The 26,597-nt window shown below is 39.2% G+C and overlaps 1 long non-coding RNA gene across 1 annotated transcript; it reads left to right on the top strand.

The window, feature by feature from the left end:
* The first annotated feature begins 1,104 nt into the window (after window positions 1–1,104).
* Window positions 1,105–21,233, top strand: LOC122458546. Its single transcript, XR_006278590.1, has 3 exons — window positions 1,105–1,229; window positions 20,239–20,346; window positions 20,912–21,233. It is a non-coding gene; the product is annotated as an uncharacterized LOC122458546 (long non-coding RNA).
* The last annotated feature ends 5,364 nt before the right edge of the window (window positions 21,234–26,597 follow it).

Here is a 26,597-nt window from a genome sequence, read left to right as displayed (position 1 = left end):
TCAACTTCAGCTTCCTTCCCAGCATCCCTTTGATATGTCACCAAGAAAGAAGGCACCCACTCTGTGAGTCTCTGCTGTACCCACTGTCCCTTGTCTCATAGTGGGAGGATTCAGCATTCCCCACCAGATGATGAGATAAGGGAAATTGTGGGAGTGAATAGGGAGACTCACCATGTAGTACTCCCTCCTCCAAGAGGCAGAACATGGAGCATTTAGAGGGAAGCTGACGTGGGCAACTGCAGAGGGGCAGACTGGTGAAGCTTATGGCTCTTGGTCAGATTCTCTGCTCACAGCTCAGATCTGAGCTTCTTCCAGCAGTGCTGTCCCTAGCATCTCCAAAAGTATCTTTTTTTCCAGCTTGTTCTCCTCTCTTCCCTTGACAGAATTTGTCCTTTTCTTCTTATACATGTTCTGTCTTAGGCCCCATCGTTGGTCCTCCTGTATATGTGGTCTCCCTTGGCCTAGCATTCCATTTATTTGAGAGTGAGTCATTATACCACAACCACTGCAAGTTATCTGGAAAGAGGTATATATGCTCCTCCTAGTCTATAGCAAGGCTCTTTCTCCTTGGGCAGGTACATCTCCTTGTTCCCCACCTTGGATGCTAGAGTCTTTATGGAACACAACTGCTCCTACTTTTCACCCACTAGTGATTTGTGTTTTGTGTTTGCAACCATCTGCTGCCTTCAGGCAACTGCTAACAACACTCCTCCTCCCAATGCTGGCCCTAACCCTGGTGATAAATGACCAGTCCTCTCAAGTCACTGGGAGTTTGCCACTGACTTCAGCGGGAGTGTGATCCTCCCTATAGATAGATGCTGCTAGCAGTTGGAGGGGATTCATTGAGTGGTCAGTAGGGGTCACAAAAAGCCTGTGGAAAGATGACCATCTCTTGAAATATTTCCTAGCTGGTGTACGAGTAAAAAGTACACCAGCTAGGAAATATTTTCGTCTATTTTAATAATCAGTTGTTCAAAATGGGGGGAAATAATGGTTTTACAAGAAGTATTTTTCTTAAAGTGATTGGCCCATTAAACTGGCTGCTAAATGACCAAAGGAATATCATATGCAGGAATGTCATTTAGTTTTATTGTTTCATTCATAGGTCTCCAAAGAATCTCTGCAGCTGTCACTTCACTTGCCTCTGGTGCTTAGGCATCTCAGCTTGCAGTATCATCAGTAACACAGCTGAGCAATGATGGAAAAGGACGTCTGCTGAGTAGAAAACAGTAAGTGGACTCATCCTCAGTGTCAAGTGGATTCCTGTAGTTTTCCTATTTCTATAGTCTTATTTACGAGTTCCCTTATTTCAGCTCACTGTACTTTAAAAAAACAAAAAACAAAAAAAAAAAACAACTCATTTTTTACCTCACATAGGAGATGACAGAAGATCCAAATGTATTCAGACTCTATTAGCAGCAACAATTCCCAATAATGGGCACAAGTAAAATGGAGAATTATTTTATTCATCAACATAAACCTTTCTGTGGCAAATTTGAAAACTGAAGAATCAAAACCCAGACAAAGAAGGGGGAAAAAATCGTTTTTTGGTTTTGGCTTGGTGAAAGCTTCTAAAGAAAAATGTTGATGAAAACAACAAGTTTTAAGTTTCTTAAAAAAAAAAATTTTGCAGGAAAAACAAATTCCAACCAGCTCTGCTGAGAAGTGCTGTCGTTACACAGGTAAACATGTGTCTGGTAAAGAGTGATAATTAATATATGTCCAAACAATGCATTCAGGCCCTAGTGACCTTTTGCATATGTTACATGTAGTGATTTTTAGGAGCAGCATTAGAACTATTTAAATATAGGTGGGAATTTCAGTGTCACACAAGATGAAAATGTACAAACAAGGGTAATAGGACAGACTTACCAGGAGTAAAAGAGGGGTGCAATATGGAAAGTATTTGGAACAGGAATCTTAATGAATATAAACAAAGCTTTTTTTCCTCCGCTTCCCAGATCAGTTGGTTTGGTGCATTTCTAGTGGCTTCACTGATGTACTGAAAACATTCAAAACAATGTATTCTCTTACAAGTATGCAGTTGTGATCACTTGCAATCCCAATGGTATGACAAACAGAGATTTCAAGAATGTTTACACTGTTCATTCCAGCCTTACAAGTAGATGCTATCAGAAAAGATGACAGGATTTACTGTCTTATGCAAGAGTCAAGGAATTTGGAAGGGTTTACTGGGGAGGAAACTCAAATTCCAAATGCTGGACTCAGATTTCAGGACATGTTTTTCATCTCTGTTGCCCCTTAGCACATCTCTTCATCTTTATTTAGGATACCTTGGGGGCGTTGAAGTAGCTTTTCTTAATAAAAGGCAAACAGACTAATCAGCTCTCAGCATAGCACAAATTATTTCATGGAACAAAACAAAGCTATTCTGATCGTATAGTGCCAGCATAATTGTAACTGAGTATTTAAAAAAGGAGTTCTTCTACTAAGTTAATTTATTATTCTTGTTCTGTAGGAGTTCAAGTTCACCTGTATCGGCATCCACATAAGAAAAAATGATTTTGCATTCCATTAGGGCTGTTGATTGATCGCAGCTAACTCGCACGATAAACTCAAAAAAATTGAGATTCATCATTCTTTTAATCACACTGTTAAACAATAGAATAACAATTGAAATGTATTAAATATTTGTGGTGGTTTCCTACATTTCAATTACAACACAGTATACAAAGTTTACAGTGCTCACTTTATATTTTTTATTACAAATATTTGCACTGTAAAAATGATATACAAAAGAAATAGTATTTTTCAATTCACCTCCTACAAGTTCTGTAGTGCAATCTCTTTACCCTGAAAGTGCAACTGACAAATGTAGATTTTTTTTTGTTATATAATTGCACTCAAACCCAAAATCTAAAACTTTAGAGCCTAGAAGTCCGCTCAGTCCTACTTTTTGTTCAGCCAATCGCTCAGAAAAAAACAAATTTGTTTACATTTATGGGAGATAATGCTGTCCGGTTATTTACAATGTCACCTGAAAATGAGAATATGCATTCTCATGGCACTTTTATAGCCAGCATTGCAAGGTATTTACATGCCAGATATGATAAACATTGCTATGCCTCTTCATACTTTGGCCACTTATGGACATGCTTACATGCTGATGATGCTCTTTTAAAAAAAATGTTAAATTTCTCACTGAACTTCTTGGGGGAGACTTGCACGTCTACTGCTCCATGGTTTTAGCCACATTCTGCCATATATTTCATGTTATAGCAGTCTCGGATGATGACCCAGCACATGTTCTTCATTTTAAGAACACTTTCACTTCAGATTTGACAAAACACAAAAGGTACCAATGTGAGATTTCTAAAGATAACTACAGCATTCGACCCAAAGTTTAAGAATCTGAAGTGCCTTTCAAAATCTGAAGGGAGGAGGTGTGCAACATGGTTTCAGATGAGTTAAAAGAGCAACACTCAATGCAGAATCTTCAGAACCCAAACCACCAAAAAAGAAAATCAATCTTCTGCTGGTGGCATCTGACTCAAATAATGAAAATGAACATGCATTGGACAGCACCACTTTGGATCATTATTGAGCAGAACCCATCATTGGCATGGATGCATGTCCTCTGGAATGGTGGTTGAAGCATGAAGGGACATATTAATCTTTAGTGCATCTGGCATGTAAATACCTTCCGACAACAGCTACAACTGTGCCATGCAAATGCCTGTTCTTACTTTCAGGGGACATCATAAACAAGAAGCAGGCAGCATTTATCTCCTGAAAATGTAAACAAACTTGTTTGAGTGATTTGTCTGAACACGGAGTAGGACTTAGTGGACTTTGTTTTATTTTTGAGTGCAGGTTTTTTTTGTACATAATTCTACATTTGTAAGTTCAACTTCCATGATAAAGAGATTGCACTACAGTACTTGGGTGAATTAAAAAATACTTTTTTTGTTTTTAACAGTGCAAATATAGGTAATAAAAATATAAAGTGAGCACTATTCACTTTGAATTCTGTGTTGTAATTGAAATCAATATATTTGAAAATCTAGAAAATATTTAAATAAATGGTATTTTATTATTGTTTAAGAGTGCGACTAATCGTGCAATTAATCACAATTTTTTAAGCGCTTGACAGCCCTACAATCCATCAATGTCTACAAAATGCTTTTTGCAGGGGAAATTAGCTAAATTGGAGGAGACAGGCATTACTAAAGAATTGTAAAGTAGGTTAAGAACTGGTTAAAGAGGAGAAAAGAACTGGTTGTTCTGAAAAGAGCTAGAGGGAAACTTCTAGGATTCCTCAAGGATCAGTCCTGGGGCTGATCTTTTATAGTATTTTTAATAATGACCTTGGCAAAAATAAAAAGAGGATTTGCAGATGACACAAAGCTGGGAGGTTTTGGCAATACAGAGGAGGATCAGAATATTATACAGGAAGAATTGGATGACCTAACAGATTGGAATAATAAAAGTGGGATGAAATTTAAAAATACAAAGTGGAAGGTCATGAACTTGTGGACTAATAGGAATTTCTGCTATAAACTGAGGGCTCATTAGTTGAAAATGACAGCTGAGGAGAGAAATCTGGGTATATTAGTAAATCTCAGTATGACTATGAGCCATCTGTGTGATCCTAGGATATATCTGGTGAGGTATTTTCAGTAGAAATAGGGAAGTATTAGTGCTATTATACAAGGTGGTGGTAAAGCCTCATTTGGTATAATGCAGAGATAGGCTATTGGATGATCAGCCTAATTTACAAGAGGAGACTAAAAGAGCTTGGTTTGTTTAACCTAGCAAAACAAGGGCTGAGAAGAGTATGATTGCTTTTAATAAACATATCAGGAGGTTGAACAGTGGGAGAGGGCAGCAGAGTCAAGCTAAAGGAAAATGTTGGCACAAAAGTATGTGTATAAACTGGACATGAATAAAAATTAGGCTAGCAATTAGACAGTTGATAACCATCAGAAGAGTGAGCCTCCAGTGGGAACAAAGGGGCAAACAACCTATCTAGTTTTAAGATGGTTTGATAAAGGTATTACTGAGATTGTATGATTGTCTGCAATGACAGGGTCATGGATTTGGTAATGCTACAACTGAAGGGTCAGGGTCAAACTGATCACCATTTTCAGGGATGGGAAGAAATTTTCCCTCAGATCAGGTACCATGGTTATTTGTTTTTGTTTTGGGGGAAGGAGTTGCCGCCTTCTGCATCATGGGGCAGGAGGTTCTTGCCCAGTTCATCTGTGTATAGCTCACCAAATTTCCCTGACATTGTAACAGTTGTAGGCATTGTTAAACCTCATTCCCTATTCACTGCTTGTGCCACAGAATGGTTTAATCTCCTGTGGGCTGTAATGCTTTAGTCTATTGCAGGTGATTGGGGTCAACACAGGAGCAACTGGGTGGGGTTTAGTGGTCTCTGATATACTTCAGTCAAATGAGATGATCTGGTCATTCCTTCTGGCCTTAAACTCTATGATTCTATGGCTGTATGAAGTGCCATGGATTGAGAGCTTTTTGACAAAATACTGATAACCTGAGAACAAAATGGGTGGCATTGAGTGACCAACTCAAGTCCTTCTGTACTACTCCACATAAGGTTTCCACTGTCAGAGTAGCTAGACAAGTATGCCTGCATATACCATAAGTGCTGCAAAAAGCACCTCCTTGTTGGTTTCACATGTGTCAGCACAGAAGATCACAAAGAGGATAGAGTATAAGAGGGGCCACAGATGCAGATCCAGTGATCCCAATAACATAGACAAATATCTCAGAGGAGCTGCTGTCACTCTTGTTGGAATAGCAGCTGCAGGGAGCTGTCCGGCAGCCACAGAGTGGCAGTCTGGGTTAGGGTATGACATTCACCTCCCCTCTGCTCTTCTCTCCAGCTGCACAGAGCTTTATTCAGCTGGAGTGGCTTTCACCCATTCAAAGTATGGGAAGAAACAGGAGTTTTAAAGATTCAGAATCAAACACTGAGTTTTCCCCAAAAGTTATTTCTGGCAAATAAAATGTCTTTCCCAAACAACTTGTTTCTCAATTCAACCAATATTAACAGTTTCCACTCTGCTTCTGATGGGTCACAAACTAACAAGGCTTGGCTTCATCTACCATGGGCATTTCCTGAGGAAGCCAAAAGTCATTTGGAAATAGGAATCTGTAGTTGGGGAGATCTGCTGCTTTGTGGTCCTTTTTGCTGCGGAACAGGACACAACTGGGTCTCAGTATTGAGTCCACTGTGTTTCTTTATCACAAGAGAAACTTGGGAAATTCAAAGGATGAATTTGTGAGCAGCTGATTCTGAGTCAGGAGAGAATTTCAGAAAGAAATGTCATATCTCAGTGAACCTGTCTAATTGGTGAGTAGGTTCCTTTGGACCAGTAACCATCTCTTTTGTTCTGTGTTTGTACAGCACCTAGAACAACGGGGTCATGGTCCATGACTGGAGATCCTAGGTGCTACCACAAAACAAAATCATCATCATCATCATTTATTATTTACAATAAAAATAAATCTGAACACCATGGAAAAGCAAAATAAAAGAATGTCCTATTTTCAAACTTAGCAATACACAATATTGCATAGATCCAAAGATCAATATTTTGTATTGCTAAGTTTGAATGTAGAGTGTTCTAATGCAAACTGTGATAATTTTTATTGTTTCTTGTTTTACATTTGTCTGCCTGTCATTTAAATTTAAACCTTCTTTCAGGTGGAACTGGCAGTGACAAAGGCCAGGTTCAGTATATAGGGGTTCCTTTTAAACAATACCACAAGAACACATGCAAGCTCCCACCCAGTAATGTGGGAAAATTACACATCACCCCTTGGTTACCTCAAAGAGGCAATGTTTCCCCTGCCACAAGCACTGAGTCTTTGGGTAGAAAAAATTTTTAATAAAAAGGGGGAAGTGATCTGGCATTAACTGGGGGAAAATGCCATAAGCATAAGACCATCAGCAAAATACCCAGCTTAGAAAACACTGAGCAATGTCTTTTGTCTCAGATTCTTAACTCCAAAACCAGAAGTTCTTTTAATGTGCCCCTGCCTTTCCCTCCACTGCACTCTACTCACAGTTGTTGTCCTTGGTTAGTGAAGTGTTCAGAGGTACATTCACATGAATTCACCTCCCAACAGGGGAAAACAGGGAAGGTACCATGCTCAATCCTCTAGCTGCTTGCTCTACCAGCCACTCTGCTCACCATTCCACTCACTCTGCCACTCTGCTGACTTCTCTGCTCCCCTCACTCTACCTCCTGCTCACTCCACTGCAACCTCTGGGATGTCTTGAGGCCCCACCACTTAACACAGCTTCCAATAATTTCAACTTTCAGTGATTTCAGCTGTTTGTGGAGGAGCCTCTTAGCTAGGCTTTAAAAAGGATGAATTCAAACTGGAGCAGGTACAGAGAAGGGCTACTAGGATGATCCGAGGAATGGAAAACTTGTCTTATGAAAGGAGACTTAAGGAGCTTGGCTTGTTTAGCCTAACTAAAAGAAGGTTGAGGGGAGATATGATTGCTCTCTATAAATATATCAGAGGGATAAATATAGGAGAGGGAGAGGAATTATTTAAGCTCAGCACCAATGTGGACACAAGAACAAATGGGTATAAAATGGCCACCAGGAAGTTTAGACTTGAAATCAGACGAAGGTTTTTAACCATCAGAGGAGTGAAGTTTTGGAATAACCTTCCAAGGGAAGCAGTGGGGGCAAAAGATCTATCTGGTTTTAAGATTCTACTCGATAAGTTTATGGAGGAGATGGTATGATGGGATAATGGGATTTTGGTAAGTAATTGATCTTTAAATATTCAGGGTAAATAGGCCAAATCCCCTGAGATGGGATATTAGATGGATGGGATCTGATTTACTATAGAAAACTCTTTCCTGGGTATCTGGCTGGTGAATCTTGCCCATGTGCTCAGGGTTTGGCTGATTGCCATGTTTGGGGTCGGGAGGGAGTTTTCCTCCAGGGCAGATTGGAGAGGCCCTGGAGGTTTTTTTGCCTTCCTCTGTAGCATGGGGCATGGTTGACTGGAGGGAGGCTTCTCTGCTCCTTGAAGTTTTGAACCATGATTTGAGGACTTCAATAGCTCAGACATGGGTGAGGTTTTTCATAGGAGTGGGTGGGTGACATTCTGTGGCCTGCGCTGTGCAGGAGGTCGGACTAGATGATCAGAGTGGTCCCTTCTGACATTAGTATCTATGAATCTATGAATCTAGTGCAGGCTGGGCAGTCTCTTTCACCAGAGACTGTCCCAAAGCAAGCCTAATGCTTAGACCCAGTTATCAGTGACTTCAGCTCTATTGGCATGCTACAAAATGACATTCAAGTGAGAGTCTATCAGCTATGTTATTACACAATGGAGAGAGGGAGAATCAAATGGTACCTAGGACCCTTAGATGTAGCCCATACCACCAGATACAGACTCCTGTCACACCCTCTCTCCTGCCCTCTGGGCTTGGGCACCCCTACCCCCGCTTAGCAAGCGAAGTTCATTTGAGTGTGAATACCTCAATCAGGGCATGCAAAGCACAGTTCTGCTGCCTTTGATTCACACAACAACAATAACAACCCTTTATTTCCCCAGCACCGTAAACAAAAAGTAACTTGCAATCCAACACCTGCCATAAGTGATCATTTGGGCAAAGCAGCTCCACCGTGCAGCACACCTAGGCAGAGTGAGTTTGTCTATGCAAACAAGGTCAATTCCTGTAATCTTCTCTCCCAGCTCATCACTAGATGTCAGGAGAGGGCTCACTCAGACCCTGCTTACATAAACAAGGGTATGATGTAAAAGAACATAAATAAGGATAGAAGTGCTGGGGGTGGGGAGAAACAGAAAACTAATAATAAGAATGGTCAAAAGCATCCCACTGAAGGGCCTTCATAACCTATGTAACCTTGATGTTGTTAGTTAAAGGCATCACTATGGCTCACAGCAAGGGGTATGATCTCAATCTGTCATCAATTGCATTTAATTCACAGCATATGCAGTTTACACACTGGTGTGTTCCAAAACCCCAGCAAAGATGGAAGGAAAACACTGTTCTCTAAGTTCATTATTTTTTTTTCTTTAGTTGAAACTTTATCCTTAGTTGCGCTATTCATTTTGTCTCATGACAAAATGTCTGTTCATTCATGTCTCATTTTGTAGCTTTGTAAATGGTAACACTGTTGCATGACTATGCTCAACCCAGGGCTAGAGGGTTTGTCAATAACCAATCTTGCCCAAATCTGTGATTTCATGCCATCATCGATTTCTTTAAAGATATTTTAATCCATCTTTCCATTGCCATTATGCTCAATTTAAAAAAACCCAGAAATCCTCTTGGTGCACCAGAAGTGTGTTCCCAATTAGAGAAATGGAGTTCTGTGTATAAATCCCACTGAAGTCAATGAGGCAAATTCACCATTGGTGTGAGGGGTACATCTTTATTGACTCTAGCAGAATTATGTCTATATAAAGCACAGCTAAAGTTGGTCAATGGGAGTTTTGATTGCATATCAATGATTGTGTATGTGCCACAATTAATAAAATAAAATAAATCCAGCAAGTTTTCTCTCTCATTAATATTTAAGGATAAAGCAATTATGAAAGAAGGGAAATGATGAAAAGAGTTACAAGGGGAAGAAGTGGCTTTATATTTATTATTCTTATACTGGTGTCCAAAGGTTCAAATCAGGATTGTAGCTCATTGTTCTAGGTGCTTTACCAAACATGCAGGAAGGTACAGTCACTATTCTGAACAGTTTACAATCTAACTTGAAATAAAACACATTTTGTCCCTGTGGCTACATCTACAGTTTGAGCTAGGGGTTTGATTATCCTGCTTATGTAAACATTCTTATGCTAGCTCTTGTTGAGAGCCATGAACAAACCCAGCTGGAAGATGCAGGCATGTACTCAGCATGACTCAGTCATTCCTCTGCGAATGCTACAGTGGCTACACTGCATTTTATATTCGTGCTAGCTCATGTGTGTATATATAGCCTGTGATAAACAAAGGAAGAAAATGATTGAAAACAGATGCAAGTATCGGACATAAGAGCGCACAGTGACATTTTTAGTTATTGGGCAACTTGATGGTTCCAGGGGTCACCTGATGAAATTAACAGGCAGCAGGTTTAAAACAAATAAAAGGAAGTACTTCTTCACACAATGCACAGTCAAGCTGTGGAATTCATTGCCAGGGGAAGTTTTGAAGGCCAAAAGCATAACTGGGTTAAAAAAATAACTAGATAAGTTCATGGAGGGAAGATTCTATCAATGGCTGTGAGCCAAGTTGTTAATGGACTCAACCCTGTGCCCTGGGTGTCCCTAAGCCTGTGAGTGCCAGAAGCTTGGACTGGACAACAGGGTTTGGATCCCTCCATAATTGCCCTGTTCTGTTCATTCCATCTGAAGCATCTGGCATGAGCCACTGTTGCAAGACAGGACACTAGTATAGATGGACCCAGTATCACCTTTTGTATGTTCTAAATCTGCTTTTTGTGTTTTTAACAAAAAATGAATAAAATGAGCTCTCCTGACCTGGCTCCCACTGCCTCACTGATTTCTTGTCAGTGTTATGGCATAAATGGGTCTTGCAGAGGAATTTGATGGAGGAGAGGACAAAGGTGTTACACAAATCCTAGACTTATTATTGTATGGGAAAAAGTAATGCTATAAAGGAAATTATTATGCTAGGACTTGATCCAACTTCCACTGAATTCAAATAGGAGTGTTTCCATGGACTGGAAACTGGACCCACAGGGCTGGGTCTGGATCTTTATGAGCAGTAAAGCTAGGCAAACAACAGATTTTTTTACTTAATTGAAAATTTAAAAAATAAAGAGAAAGAAAAAGAAATAGGTTGAACTGAAAATATTTTAAAATTTTTCAGTGAATAGAGAGAAGTAAAAAAAAATTATTTGGGGTTGAACAAAACATTTCATTCAGTCTGAAACAGAATATTTTGTGCATTTTTAAGACCTCAAATTTTAAAAAAATTGAAACAAAGTTTTTTAAAAAACCTCACATTTTGTTTAGAAAATGTCAAAATGGAGTGTGTTGAATTTTTTGGAATGTCCTTTTTTTTTTAACTGAAATCATTTGGCAAAATTGAGACAATTTGGGAAATGTTTCCATGTTACTGAATCTGCATGTTTCATGGGGAAAAAATGTTAGAAAAATTTCATCCAGTTCTAGTAAGAAGTGCTCAATACAAATTCACTACTGATTGTGTGAATTTCACTTTCTTCCTCACACAATAGAACAACCATTTAAACATTTGTCCATATTCACTTTCCACTAAGGTTCATTAGCCTCAGACCTATTTACAGTATGCAATAAGCATCAAAGGCACCTGTAAATGGTAGATACAAACCATGCATCTGTTTAATGCATACTTTAAAGAATTACTAGATTTTGATTAATAAGCAAATATAAATATGAAACTTGAACAGAATCTAATTGTGAAGGTGGGTGCCTGGTTGTGCATTTTCATTGTTTCTTCCAAGAATTCCCACTAACTTCCATACTAGGAGGAGGAAGTAGCTTATTGCATAAAGAGTCCAGATATGCAGGGTTATTATTGCATAAATATATCCTACACATTTGGAAAGAGAGAAAGCTTTATTCAGCCCTTCACAAATTCAGTGATATGTCTAACATTTACACCTTTTTGTGTTCACTTTTTCTGCAACATATATACAATCCTTTATTGATCACAGCAAAGGGTATTTATTTTTCCCTGTTAAGCCCATGATTTATAGTGAAGAATCAAATACTTATTAATCATCTGAGCACAGGATATGAAATATTTTTTTCAAGTTCTCCAGCTGAGCCTGTCCAGTTAAATTCTCCCATCAATTGTAAGATAGAGTATAAACTTGTATGCCAATCTTTCTTCAGGAATAGTTTAAATTTCAATCTCAACCTCTACACCAATGCTTAGACAGTGAGTTATGAATTTTCAGTCTTCTGGCTGGACAAGTCCTTCACAAGTTCACTTCTGGTATCAGGAACAAAATCAAGCTGAATTGTCCTAGGTCAATATGATTGGTTTTAAGTTTAAACCGTTCCCTAGCCATCTCCTCCATAGATGAAACTCGTATCTCATTCATGATTCAAAGACATTAAACATGTCTGGTGGTTAAACTGCGTTTTTGTCCATTTTGAAAATCTTACTGTGATATACTGGAAATCAATTTATATCTGCAGAGAAGGAATCCTTTCAAGCAAACTCATTCCCCTAATAATTCCCATGGGCAACAGACAAACACCATTATCAACCTGCTTTCCAAAGTGACAGTTTTAATGGCAAAAAACACCACTAGTGCCGAATCCAATCCCAATCTGTGACTGTTGTAAAATGAGAACGAAAAGAAACAATTAAATATATTGCTTTACACTGATTGAATTAAGAAAACAAGGATATACCTAGAGTAGAAGTTTTGAATGATATTATTATCAAGACAGTTGAGTTCCAATGTCAATCCTTTGATAAAGACAAAAAAAAATCTGCTTCAACCCGCAGTTTCCAAAGGTCACAGAATTTCTAGTTATACTGTCCTTGGAACAAAGGAAGCTGAACATTTCTTAACAAACATCATTATGTCTAACTACAGGAAATATTTCTTTATTAAAGGTTTGGATTTTCTAAACATTTCCACTGTATTTTGCATCAAGCTGATGTCAGGATGACACTTACAATAACAGATTTGATTTTGCTTGGTAAAATATGAGGTACATGATTAAGAAGAAAAATAGCTTTTGAATGGAAAGTTATTTATAATATATTATTGAAATGTTCCACATTGATCAATGATACAATTGCAGTTCTTTGGCTCACATATTGCAAAAAGTGCAATCATATTGCTGTTCAGATCCAAAGGATACAAATTTAATAAATATTTATAGAAAACAACATTAAAATAGATTACAAAGAAAATAAAATGTTGTCCTTTTTCTCTTTTTCCTCATTCTTAGTCTTCAGGATTCAAAGATGGGAAAATATCAATACCAAGAGACAACATTATCTTATGGGACAGATCCGTGGCTAATGTAAATTGACATAGCTCCACTGAGTCCCATAGAACTCTAACAATTTATACCAGATGATATTATGTATTTATATCCATAATAATTACAATTTATTCTAGTATGATGGCTTTATGGAGGTTTTAAACTGCAGGAGGCAAAAATCTGGATATCTGTTCCCATCTTATTTTTTTTTTAAATGTTGTTCTCATCCTAAGAGTGGTGCATGGTACTAATATTTCTTTTGGAAAAAAAGAAAACCCCAGGGGAAAAAATAACATGTTGAGAATGATTACAAACCTGATGTTCAGGAGTAAATAGTTTCATGCTAAGGATTTATTTTTAAGCCTGGAGGAGCAAGGTCAGTGATCCAATCTGAAAGTGAGTTTTATCTTTGCTTCGTAATGAGACAACCTGCTAAATTTCGCTGTTATTTATTCAAGTTCCCCTGAAGGCATAGGACTAGATTTTGCATCTGTCATAAATTGGCCTGTATCTACTGACTTCAGGGAAGCTACGCCAATCTACCCTAACTGACTATCTGGTCTATTAAGAGTAAATCAAGTATAATGGACCATCTCCAATGAGGTAGGCATCTCCAGAGAAGTACTGAGCTGTAATCTCCTTCAGGTTTCAGAGTAGCAGCCGTGTTAGTCTGTATTCGCAAAAAGAAAAGGAGTACCGGTGGCACCTTAGAGACTAACAAATTTATTAGAGCATAAGCTTTCGTGAGCTACAGCTCACTTCATCGGATGCATTTGGTGGAAAAAACAGAGGAGAGATTTATATACACACACACAGAGAACATGAAACAATGGGTTTATCATACACACTGTAAGGAGAGTGATCACTTAAGATAAGCCATCACCAGCAGCAGGGGGGGGAAAGGAGGAAAACCTTTCATGGTGACAAGCAAGGTAGGCTAATTCCAGCAGTTAACAAGAATATCAGAGGAACAGTGGGGGGTGGGGTGGGAGGGAGAAATACCAGGGGGAAATAGTTTTACTTTGTGTAATGACTCATCCATTCCCAGTCTCTATTCAAGCCTAAGTTAATTGTATCCAGTTTGCAAATTAATTCCAATTCAGCAGTCTCTCGTTGGAGTCTGTTTTTGAAGCTTTTTTGTTGAAGTATAGCCACTCTAAGGTCTGTGATCGAGTGACCAGAGAGATTGAAGTGTTCTCCAACTGGTTTTTGAATGTTATAATTCTTGACGTCTGATTTATGTCCATTCATTCTTTTACGTAGAGACTGTCCAGTTTGGCCAATGTACATGGCAGAGGGGCATTGCTGGCACATGATGGCATATATCACATTGGTAGATGCGCAGGTGAACGAGCCTCTGATAGTGTGGCTGATGTGATTTGGCCCTGTCATTTGGAGCTGAGGGTGCTAAACCACTCATGATCAGGTATCAAGTCAGGAGTGTATGTGGCCATCTTCTGAATGCTATTAACATTTTTAAGTGGTGAACTGATGCTGTTCATAAGAACCATCAAACACTGTGACAGGCATGAAGAAAATCTCAGCACCAGACCAGAGAATTTGAGACCACATGTGGATTGCAGGAGGTATCTGTAGAAGCTTGCAATATAATACCAAATGTAAACACTTTAAGAATTCTTATAGGAAAGGAACTCCATGTACGGGAATAGAGAACTGCTTGAAGATTTGGACATCAGGATTATAAGATGTAAGGTTAAACTACCCAAAGAAGAGCTGGAGAACATACATGAGAATTGGATGTTTGAAATTTCATATCATTTTGGGTTACCATCCCCATCTATATTTTAGAAGCAGTCTGCCTTATTCCTGGGAAAAGATCCATTTTGGAGAGAGATCGGAGACGAGGAATAATCAATTGCTTCATTGTCCACTGTGCAGATGTATAACAAAAATTTTAAAAGGAGCATGCTAGACAGCTCATGTCCAAATAGATGAAAACTGTATCTCAGCAGAGTTCCTAGGCTGAACTGGATCATTTCTAAAGTGACTGGATTTGAGACTCAGGGCTCAGCTCCCAGTGAGGTACCTAAATGAAGTGGACAGTTTTTCAGAAGAGCTCAGCAGCAGAACTGAGCGAATAATTGTTTTGCTGGCAGTTCTGAAAAACTGAATAAAACATTCAGCACAATGAATATTTAATTTAAATCCATGTTCCAAGAGGCTCCCACATCCATGCATTTTGTACCTGGAAAAGCAAGCACTAAGGTATAGTTGCAATCAGATACTGTTCATTCACATTTTTCAGTCATGGGGACCCCAAGTTATTTTATGGTTTTATCCATTAACACTAATTATGTGGCTATTTTTGTAGCCCTTTGATGTACTTATGAGCATTAGTGATAACTTTGGCTGTATCAATAGAGACTATACATCGCGGTAAGGCCATTAGTCAGGCATTTGACTGAAGGATCTGTTATGTCCCCCTTAGTCATGTGCACACCTGATGAGGAACAGTATGTCTCGGGTTCTAGCGGTGCAATGGGTTAGAAGCGCCTAATGGAGGCAGATCTAAGTTTTCATTTGTTTATGTTTTGGCTCCTCTGTATAGGGTGATGTGCTACCTGATTTACAGAAATTTTATTTTAGGGCATTAATACAGTTTTAGATTTAACAGAAAAGCCATATTATTGACTTTCCCATAGATATTGAAAGTTTTTCCCTTTCCGGGGACTCTCCAACATAGCTATTTCATCATATCATGTATTTTTTTGTGTGAGTTCTGGTTTATTTTCCTGGATTGCAGACTGTGTTGCAGCTTTTATTGTAAGTCTGTTTATATCTATTGCAGTTTTCATTGTATCTCTATTCTTGTAACTTCATTATCAATTGTGTTTGATAGTCACAATGGTAACATTATACATATAAAATTATTAACAAAAATAAAGTTTAAAAACCTGAGTGTCAAAAATTATTTTCAACTAAAATACCTGGGGCACAATCAAACTTTTGTACTATAGAGAGATCTGACTTCAGAAACAAACCTTCAATCTTTACGCAGTTTCTGGGTCCCTTAGATACTAGCAACCTATGGGTGGAAAGGACAGATAGCTCAGTGGTTTGAGCATTAGCTTTCTAAACCCAAGGTTGTGAGCTCAATCTTTGAGGGTGCCATCTGGGGTCATTTTAGCAGTCTGGGGCAAAAATTGTGGATTGGTCCTGCTTTGAGGTCCTGTCCAATCCTGATATTCTACGAAATGGATAATAAGAGAAAAATCTTCTTGTAATTATATTTTCTTACTGTTACATTATTCATCCACTAGATGTCTTTAGAGCTTCCCTTCGTTCTGGGGGTGGAGGCTGGGGGCACTCTAGGGCTGGGGTTGGGGCTGGCTGCTGAGATAGGTGGGAGCTCTGGGATCAGGCGGGGGCACAAAAGGGGTGGGGCCTCAGGTGGAAGGGGTGGGGTGGGGCCTAGCCTCCCCTAGTTGGCAGTTCACGTGCCAATAATGGTAAGAACCTTCTGTTTTAGAAAGACTGTGATTCCATATAGCATGGTCCTTGACAACAATATTCTCTATTTAGAGCTTTATTGTTATTACAGTAGAATCTCAGAGTTACGAACACCTCAGGAATGGAGGTTCTTTGTAACTCTGAAATGTTCATAACTCTGAACAAAACTTTACGGTTGTTCTTTCAAAAGTTTATGACTGAATATTGACTTAACACAGTTTGAAACTTTACTATGCAGAAGAAAAGGCTGCTTTTAATCATCTTAATTTAAATGAAACAAGCACAGAAACAGTTTCCTTACTTCATCAATTTTTTTTAAACTTTCCCTTTATTTTTAGTAGTTTACGATTAACACAGTATTGTACAGTATTTTCTTTTCTTTCTTTTTCTTTTTTTGTCTCTGCTGCTGTCTGACTGCGTACTTGCAGTTCCAAATGAGGATATGGTTGACTGCTCAATTCATGTCTGGTGTTCCTAACTCTGAGGTTCTACTGTACTACTTTCATGGGAGGAGTATAACATAACTTATAGAAAAAATAAAATAAAAGGGAACATACAAAGTTGTTCTTAGTCCCAGAGGCCAATATTCTTGTGGGGGAGGGGGAAACTAATAACATTCAGCATGCCTTCCCAATAAAAGCTGAAGTTGTCTAACATATTATGTGTACACAATGACCCCAGGCTTCAAGACAAACAAGAAACTTAATAGCTATGGCATTTACCACCTCTGCAACAATCCAGGTCCAACTCCCTCTTGGAATTAACACACCATCAGCATGATCTCCACTTTAACACAGAGTGATGTTAATTGTTGTAATTTACATCTGACAGTCGGGATTATCCCCAAGGAGTTCAGTGTGGAGTCAGCGTCTCAAAAGGATTGATGGCCACTGAAGCAATGGCATTATTAATGGCCACTAAAGCAATGGTATTATTAAATTTAAAGGGGGGGGAGCAGCAGCAGCCAGTGTTTTACTAGCAGTCATTTAAACTCCCATCCCCACTTCATCAGACAATAACATTTTTGACAAACTGTTGGTTCCAGTTTCCTTCTAAGGCATCATCGAAAATGCTATACAGCCAGCCCAGTATATTTATGTCAGCCTGTAAAGGCAAATATAGCTCCAGTACAGGATTAACTATATTTTGGTGAGAAACGGTGGTCTTGAGTTAGCTGAGGATTTGAAAATCAAGTTACTCCTTCACTTGAACACAGATTTGACTCCTTTTTCATCAGCCTGAGAGTGACAGGATTATATATTCATGAACCAATCAAAAGGTTATTTTGCATACTGTTGCTTTCATTTTGTTTATAAAGTAAACGTTCAAAGTCTGGAATAAAAGGAATTTTTATATATGTGAGGCAACACTGGTTTTGCTGAGACAAGATTGTATAGCTATTGGGCCAGATCTTCAGCTAGTATAAACAGCAATAGTTCCATTGAAGTCAATGGAACCACAGAGATTTTTTACCAGTTGAGGATCTGATCTCAGGGGGAGGGGATGGGGCAATAAGACTTCTGTCACTCCCACTTGCAATCTGTTCATGATCAAAATGTTACTCAGAGATATTTTGGTGTAGACAGGATTGATGAAGTCCCCTCTGGTGTATTCAAACATTACAATTGCCTTATAGTAAATATAAGCAGAGCACCCATGATAACCAATAGTTTCACCATTTGGCTAAGTGTTGCAATTTCGTTGCACTGTATTCATGGTGAGAAACATGTTTATACGAGGTGTTTTTTTTTAAACAAAACACTATGGGTCAGATGGTTTGGAATTTTTTAATGGAACAGTTTTCGATCAGAAAATGTCCATTTGTCAAAACCAAAACATTTTGAGGAACTATATCAGTTTTGATGAAAATAGCTCAGCTCAAGGATGGAGTTTCTGGTCAAAACCAGAGTAAGAGAGACCCCCTGCAGCCACCCACCTCAGTAGCCTGGTGGTTGCAGCATTGTCTTACGTGCAGGAGCCAGCTCTGTTTGCTTCAGAGTAGGAATTTGAATGTAGGCTCCTACTTCCCAAGTTCTGTTATCCACTGGGTTAGTGGCTCCTCCAGGGGAAGGGTCTGTCTTGTTCAGTCTTTATGAACATTTTCAAAAAGTTTCAGATTTGTTCTGATGTGGAATGTAAACATTTCAAAACCTCAGCAAGTTTCAAGAAACAGAATTCTTGTTGACCAACTAGCCCATTAACTTAAATAGTAACAGATCCATGACTAAAATTTCTATATACAGATGATAAAATTATTCTTATTTTATTTTATATTTTTAAACATTGCTACAAACAAAAAAATCCAGTAATAATCATTTTATGTACTGTGTAACACACCAAGTTTAATTTATATACTATATAACAAAAACATATTACATAAAATTATTTTATATGATGTCTCCAGTAAAGTTTTATAGAAGTGCAATAATATGTAATCAGGAAGAAGGCTGGAGGCTCTTTTTATCTACCAGTTAGACCATTTTTCAGATGATTAGTTTCAGAAAACAGGATATTTGTTCATAGCAGAAACAGACTCTTTCTTTCTTTCTTTCTTTCTTTCTTTCTTTCTTTCTTTCTTTCTTTCTTTCTTTCTTTCTTTCTTTCTTTCTTCTCAGCAAATAATACTGTCTCCAATAAATGTAAAGAACGACGTACAACGAAGGGCAACAAAAATGATTAGGGGTCTAGAGCACATGACTTATGAGGAGAGGCTGAGGGAGCTGGGATTGTTTAGTCTGCAGAAGAGAAGAATGAGGGGGGATTTGATAGCTGCTTTCAACTACCTGAAAGGGGGTTTCAAAGAGGATGGCTCTAGACTGTTCTCAATGGTAGCAGATGACAGAACAAGGAGTAATGGTCTCAAGTTGCAATGGGGGAGGTTTAGATTGGATATTAGGAAAAACTTTTTCACTAAGAGGGTGGTGAAACACTGGAATGCGTTACCTAGGGAGGTGGTAGAATCTCCTTCCTTAGAGGTTTTTAAGATCAGGCTCGACAAAGCCCTGGCTGGGATGATTTAACTGGGACTTGGTCCTGCTTTGAGCAGGGGGTTGGACTAGATGACCTTCTGGGGTCCCTTCCAACCCTGATATTCTATGATTCTATGAAAGACAAAATAAAAAGAGCATAGATAAAGAAAAAAAAATAACCCTGTTGAGATTAGGGTTCTCTGTGCTAGGCATGGTATCTCCACATAGCAAGAGAGAGTTTTGGCCATGAGCAGCTTGCAATATAAATCCCTGATGCATATGTTTAATTTTAAGAATAAAGTTAGCCTCACTGAATGAATGAATGAATGAATGAATGAATGAATGATGGGGATCTACTGTAGATTTTTATATTGCTATTGTGACACTTTGGTTATATGTCTCTGTCAAACTGTAAATTCCATTTTGTTTTGTGAGTGCCATTTGTGATTGTTGCCGTCATTGTGGATCAGTGCATCCATTTTGTAGCAAGGCTTGACACCTAGTGGACAGTCTATATCTGAGAATCTGCAACAGAGCAATCAAGGGCCATCAATATATAATTACGCTTCCCTACTAGAACAGTGGGTGGGTGAACTGTGGCCTGCAATGTGCAGGAGGGCAGGCTAGATGATCACGATGATACCTTATGACCTTAAAGTGTTATGAGTTTATGAGTCAATAGGTTTTCTGCCCTTAGGGCTGATGACTGAATGATTCTCTACACAGAAGCTGATGTGGGAGGAGGTGAAGCGTGGACTTGCAGCACATTGGGAAATAGAGGACAGATCTGTTTTTTTTAAAAAAGTACTTCTCTAAGCAAGGGAGGGTGACCAATGCCAGAAGATTAGACCATGCAGGCTGGAAGAAATGCCTGTCTTAAGGACTTGGACCAAACACAGCACTCACAGAGCTGGTGAGATCAAACCAGGGGGGAATTGCATTTCAGAGTCTGTTGTTTTCCATAGATCTGTAATTGTCTTGTGCTTTCTAAGAGTAAAGTGCGTGTGGGTGTGGGTGTGGGTGTATAAGAAATTCGCTAGGTCTGTGTGTCTAGCTTTAGCGCCACATTGTCCCTGAATGGTGTAACTAGGAAGTCAGAGCTCCCACAACCTAGTGGACTGGGGGGAGGAGGGCTGAGGCACTGGTTCCAGGATGCAAGGGCATGGATGAAAGGGTCCCACTGCCCCAAAAGAGGGTCAGACATGCAGTCTGCATGTGGGAGATTTCCTGGGAAACCCAGAACCAGGAACAGTCACTACTCAGACCCTGGGGTTTTAGAAGCATGTGGGGTCCAGAGAAGGGAGGCAGTCACAATAGACTGAGATCCATCCAGAGAGTGGGATTGGTCCAGGTTGTGACAGACTCTCTAATATTAATTTGTATATTGGTATCATATTAATCCCTGATACCATACTGCCTAGTAGAAGGTGCATCTAGGCACACATATGGGTGTCAGTTTAACACTACTTTATTTTCAGAGCAGCAGCAGCCAGTCAAGCTCTTTCACCCTGCACTTGCTCTGGACTGACTACAGACAGCACAAAGATTCTCTGGTTACTTAAAGTGACACACCATTACACTTCCCTGAATATTCCCAGCAAGGGGGCCAATTAATGCTATTTATGTGGATAGTTTTGTAATATGAAGTCTCTCCATTGGAACCTAAATTGAAACTGCTAATTGTACACAAGTTATCAAAGAAGCTTCAGCTGGTAACAACTTCTGGCCATTAGTACTAATCTAGGCTATATTTTAAATGGCAATATAGAGATAACAGGTTCCATCTCATTGTCAATTTTCTTTCATGTGCAATTAAAAAATATAATGATTTTAAAAATAAATTTCTGGTCTATTTGGAAATGAAAATTGCCCTCAAGCTATAAAACTTTTCCCTAGTTTATAAAAATATCAGTTAATAATCTGCTGACTGGAATCAACCAGTGCATACAATCAGCATCCTGATGGGAGATTTACAAAAGCATTTACTAGACATGTCTACATTTTATCATACAAATTAATAGAGAGCTGGTAAAGAAATTTAAACTCAGCTCATGATGCCCAAGTATTATGTGGTGTAAGAGAAGTGACATTTTCCACACAGTCTGTGCTATAGAGTATGTTTTCTTCAAAATGACAGCCAGTCCAAAGTCCATTGATGTCAATGGAAAGATTCCTGTTGATTTTAGTTAGCTCTGGAGCAGGACCCTAATTCCCACAATCACCAAATGGATTTGGGGTATTGTCACCGGGTCCAATCACTGCTAGGGGCTGCTCTGGGGATGAGCTCTTTCCAGACATTGCACCTTCCTCTAGCGGTCTCTCCACCCATCTCTGCAACTCCAGGTGTTTCTTGTTCATGACATGGTCCTCCAGAAAGTCTTCCAGCATGAACTGTCCCAGACTGTCTACTCTCTGCCACTTCATCAGTGCCTGGTAGGGGAATCCTAGCCCTCCCTCTACTCTGGGTTCCAGCTCAGGGGCCCTCTCGTCAGCAGCCAAGGTCTGCACTGTCCTATCCCTTGTTGCTTTTCCCCTGGGCCTTGTCTACCTTTCTGGCTGCCACAGGTTTGCCAGTCCAAACTCCTTCCACCCAGGGAGTAACTGTAGGCTACTCTCTATAGCCCCAAACACACCTCCCTTCTCCCAGGGAGTGACTAAAGGCTACTTGCCTGCAGCCCCATTCTGCTCTCAGCTCCTGTTCCCGTCCAGATGAGCCTCATTTCATCAATCCCTTCTCCCTAGCTTCTCCTCCAGGTGCAGCCTGGGAAGTTAACTGGACACCCCATCAGATGTACATAAAATGGAGCATGTGCGCCTGTGGGTGTAATAAAAAATATGTAGGCACAATCAAATGTTCATGATTAAGAGCTAAATTATCCTCTTTGATCCACAACAGGTCTTTTGATTCCTCTTTACACATTTTTAGATGGACTCCACCCCTCCCCTGCCATCCCACTGATGTGCAAAACTCCGATTGATGTCAATGGAGGCTCTACCTGTGTATGAAAAGTGGAATATGGTAACAGAGCAACTTTATTTGTGGACCTTAGTTTATAGAGGCTGTGTCCAAAAGCCCTTAACAGAGTATATAGCATTACACAGAAAACTAATGCATTCCAGCAGAGGGAGAGAGAAATTCATGACTATGGGCAAAAGAGAAAGGTGAGACTAGAAATGAGATGGAGTCAATCTGCTGACTGATGGCTTTTCTATATGTAAAGCACTGCAGCACGTCTGGTGAGGGTACTCTATGCCAATGGCAGAGAGTTCTTCCGTTGACATAATAAAACCACCTTCGTGAGTGGTAGAAACTATATCAGCGGGAGAAACACTCCTGCTTACATAGCTCTGTGCACACCGGTGCTTATGTCAATGTAACTTATGTCTCTCAGGGAGTGGTTTATTGACATCTCTGGGAGACATAAGTTATGTCAACATAAGCTGTAGTGGAGCCTGAATTAGCTTTCCTCTGTGGTGATGAAGTTCCAGTCAGGCAGAGATACAGGAAGGCTACTCCAGTGGGAAGGTATTCCAGTGGAAAAAGCCCTTTCAAGTAAAGGTCTGATCCCCATTGACTGGTATGGACCCCAAAGATCTGGGCCCCATTGACTGGTCTGGATCCCATCAGTGCCAATATTGTGGGAAAAGATGAGGCAGAAGTAGATGGGTGGAGGGAGTGGAGGCAGTAGCAAAAAAAAGAAACCCCGTTGTGTGATTAGCTTCAGTAAACTGTAAAAGGTAAAACAATCGAAAGGCATTCTGAATAGCATCCTGAAATAAATGGGGAGCTAGTTGTGGAGGTGTTTGAGAATAGGGTACTATGGATACACTTCTAAGTACATATAAAATAACTTTAAAAGGTATTTTCCTTTAGTGGTTGCATTAAAGGCATTTAAAAATTATTTTCTTGTTCTCAAAAGAGAAATTAAAAAAAACATTGTTACTGGAATTGTGTGAGATTCTTTCAAGACATTAGAATACCCCCAAATTATTTGCACAAGGCATCCCTATTATCCATGGATCACTGACATGATAGAGCATAATGGCATCCAAAAGAGCCCTTGAAGACTACTATATTATGTGAATGAGCAGTTGAGACGCCCTCAAATTTCTGAAGCCTCAGTTTATCGTGTGAGTCAGTGGAGAAACAGCCACTAAAGACAGCAATATTTCCATATGATGGACCTAGTTGGCACTGTATCAATGTGTCATCTTGTGCTGTACTTGGAAGGTCTTTTATTCATTGCTAGGTGCATGCAGAATAATTCTGTCTATCATAACATTCTCTCTCTCTATATATAAGATGGCAATACAAAAATACTTCTGCAATCAGAAGTTTCTATCTATGCATTTTCATATAAATCAAACCTCTCAAACTACAGAGAACTATAATGATGGAACCTTAAGTGTTGATGCTTCTGTTGGCAATTACTAAAAATATTCCAGCATTTTAAGGCCTCAAGGGAATGGATAGTTCACAACTAGCCCAATTTTGCAAGAGTGAGTCCTGTAAGGATGGACTCAATGCAGGAGTAACCAGTGAAATTCTATGGCCTATGGTATACAGAAAATCAGACTGAATGATCTAATGAAGTGATATTCAGACCTCAGTGGTTCAGGAGCCAAATTAGCAATAAACATTACCCAAAGAACCACAGTAGTGTGAATTCATTGTTTCATTTATTATAGTATTGTATATTCATGTTTAAACAGTATGACGGGAAATATTTAGTGTGTGTATATAAATAAAAAGCTTGGTTAATTGGTTAGTAACTTGGATTGGTGAATAATTAAATCTCACAGTGTTTTAATATCATGTGCTGCAAAGAGCTGCAGGGGACACATTAAAGAGTCATTTGCAGCTCATGAGCCACAGTCTGACTATCACAGATCAAATGGTTCCAACTGGTCATAAAATCTGTGAATTTATAAAACCCCATGTCATAAATATAAAGGGAAGGGTAACCACCTTTAAATCCCTCCTGGCCAGAGAAAAAACCCTTTCACTTGTAAAGGGTTAAGAAGCTAGGATAACTTCGCTGGCACCTGACCAAAATGACCAATGAGGAGACAAGATACTTTCAAAGCTGGAGGGGATGGGGGGAGAAACAAAGGCTCCCTCTGTCTGTGGGGGGGAACCAGAGCAGGAATTCAGGTCAGAACTCCTGTAAAAGGCTAATAAGCAATCAAGTTAGATATGTGTTAGATTCTGTTTTGTTTAAAAGTCTGATAAAATAAGTTGTGCTGAGTGGAATGTATATTTCTGGTTTTGTGTCTTTTTGTAACTTAAGGTTTTGCCTAGAGGGATTCTCTATGTTTTGAATCTGATGACCCTGTAAGGTATTTACCATCCTGATTTTACAGAGGTGATTCTTTTACTTTTTCTTCAATTAAAATTCTTCTTTTAAGAACCTGATTGCTTTTTCATTGTTCTTAAGATCCAAGGGTTTGGGTCTGTGTTCACCTATGCAAATTGGTGAGGATTTTTATCAAGCCTTCCCCAGGAAAGGGGGTGTAGAGTTTGGGGAGGCTTTTGGGGGGAAAGACGTTTCCAAGCAGGCTCTTTCCCTGTTATATATTTGTTAGACGCTTGGTGGTGGCAGCAATAAAGTCCAGGGGCAAAAGGTAAAATAGTTTGTACCTTGGGGAAGTTTTAACCTAAGCTGGTAAAAAATAAGTTTAGGGGGTTTTTCATGCAGGTCCCCACATCTGTACCCTAGAGTTCAGAGTAGGGAAGGAACTTTGACGCCCCACATCTGGATTCTCCAAGGGGCATGTAAAGTAAGCATGTAGTGGGTTCTTTTAAAAAGTTCTTTACGTTTCTAGAGCTACCACTAATGGTAGTGATACCCTTATTTTGAAGATCGGGACTATCTCTGAGTACTGTCATCAATGGAATTAACGTTATATGTGCACCGACTGTAGACACTTGCACGATTTTTTTGAACTATGAAGTGTCAGCATTTGAAAACTGGACTTCTCATATGGGGCCTGATCCTAGGTCCAGTGATCAATGGGAATCTTTCCATTGTCTTCAGTGGACTTTGGTTAAGGCCCCATGGTCTACAGTGTTGTCTTGAAATGAAAATAAACCACTAGGCATCTGGTGCTCACTGAAAGTGTGACTTTGCATTATATACAACTGTTTTGTGTACCTTAGTTTATTCATCTATAAAATATTACTCACAAAGATGAAAATATGTTGTGAAACGTTAATTAATTAATGTAAGTAACATGCTTTGATGAGAGATACTATATAATAATACACACTTTGAACTTTCTGTAATTATTATTGCTTTGATTCCTCAATCTTTCAATATTTCAGTCAAAGTATAAATGTACTAGACAGATGGGGCACTGTTAAATCAGCTGAAGAAATCAGATTGATTGTCAAGTCAGCACATATTTTGTTACTTGTCAGTTCACACAGAGTGCAATACTTATACAGCAACCTCTTTCTACTGGGAAACCAGCTATTGACATTCGATCAGAAAAAATGTGATTTTGCTTAGTAACATTATATTATTTGTGTTTGTCTCCCTGTTAGTAGTTTTATTATAAGAAAATAGTGTCAAATGGATTAAATGCAGAGTGCCTGAATTCATCCAATTTCAGCTCCATCCACCAAATTCCATGGTCCTTCTCTCCTTCACCTCCTAAATGAACTGTTATTCCCTGCTCCCATCAGCAGAATGGAATCCTGAATCTTCTTGTTTCTACCCTCCCTGGTTAGATTACTTTTCACTTACATATTGTAGTTCAGGCCCTCTCAGGAGGTGAGGCGCAGATAACGGCCAGTATGTAAGCTTTATTTAAGGGCTTGGTTTTGTTTTGCACAGACCTATCACTCAGCTCCTTCTGCCTTCTGGATTTTTTGGTGCATTCAAATCACTGAAATTTACAAGGCTCACACTGTCCCAGAATGTAACAGGAAAGAGAGATGATAATGTATGACAAAACGCAACTGCAAAGACAGCCATTGTTATGGATTTTTGGTTGGCAGGTGGTACAGTGTTTTAGTCCTTGGCTATATTGGTGGCAGTTTTGCACACTTTTGTGATTTTATCTTGATTCCCACAATATTTGGTTTTATTTTACAGCCCCAGGTCCTGGGGTCTCATTGTTACCAGAGAATCTCTGTGTTCATTTAAAACAAAAAGTACA

The sequence above is a fragment of the Dermochelys coriacea genome, chromosome 2 (assembly GCF_009764565.3).
Source record: "Dermochelys coriacea isolate rDerCor1 chromosome 2, rDerCor1.pri.v4, whole genome shotgun sequence".
In the NCBI taxonomy this organism is placed as follows: Eukaryota; Metazoa; Chordata; order Testudines; family Dermochelyidae; genus Dermochelys; species Dermochelys coriacea.
The sequence above is the reverse complement of the archived record's forward strand: the minus strand, read 5'-3'. Positions and strand labels throughout refer to the sequence as shown.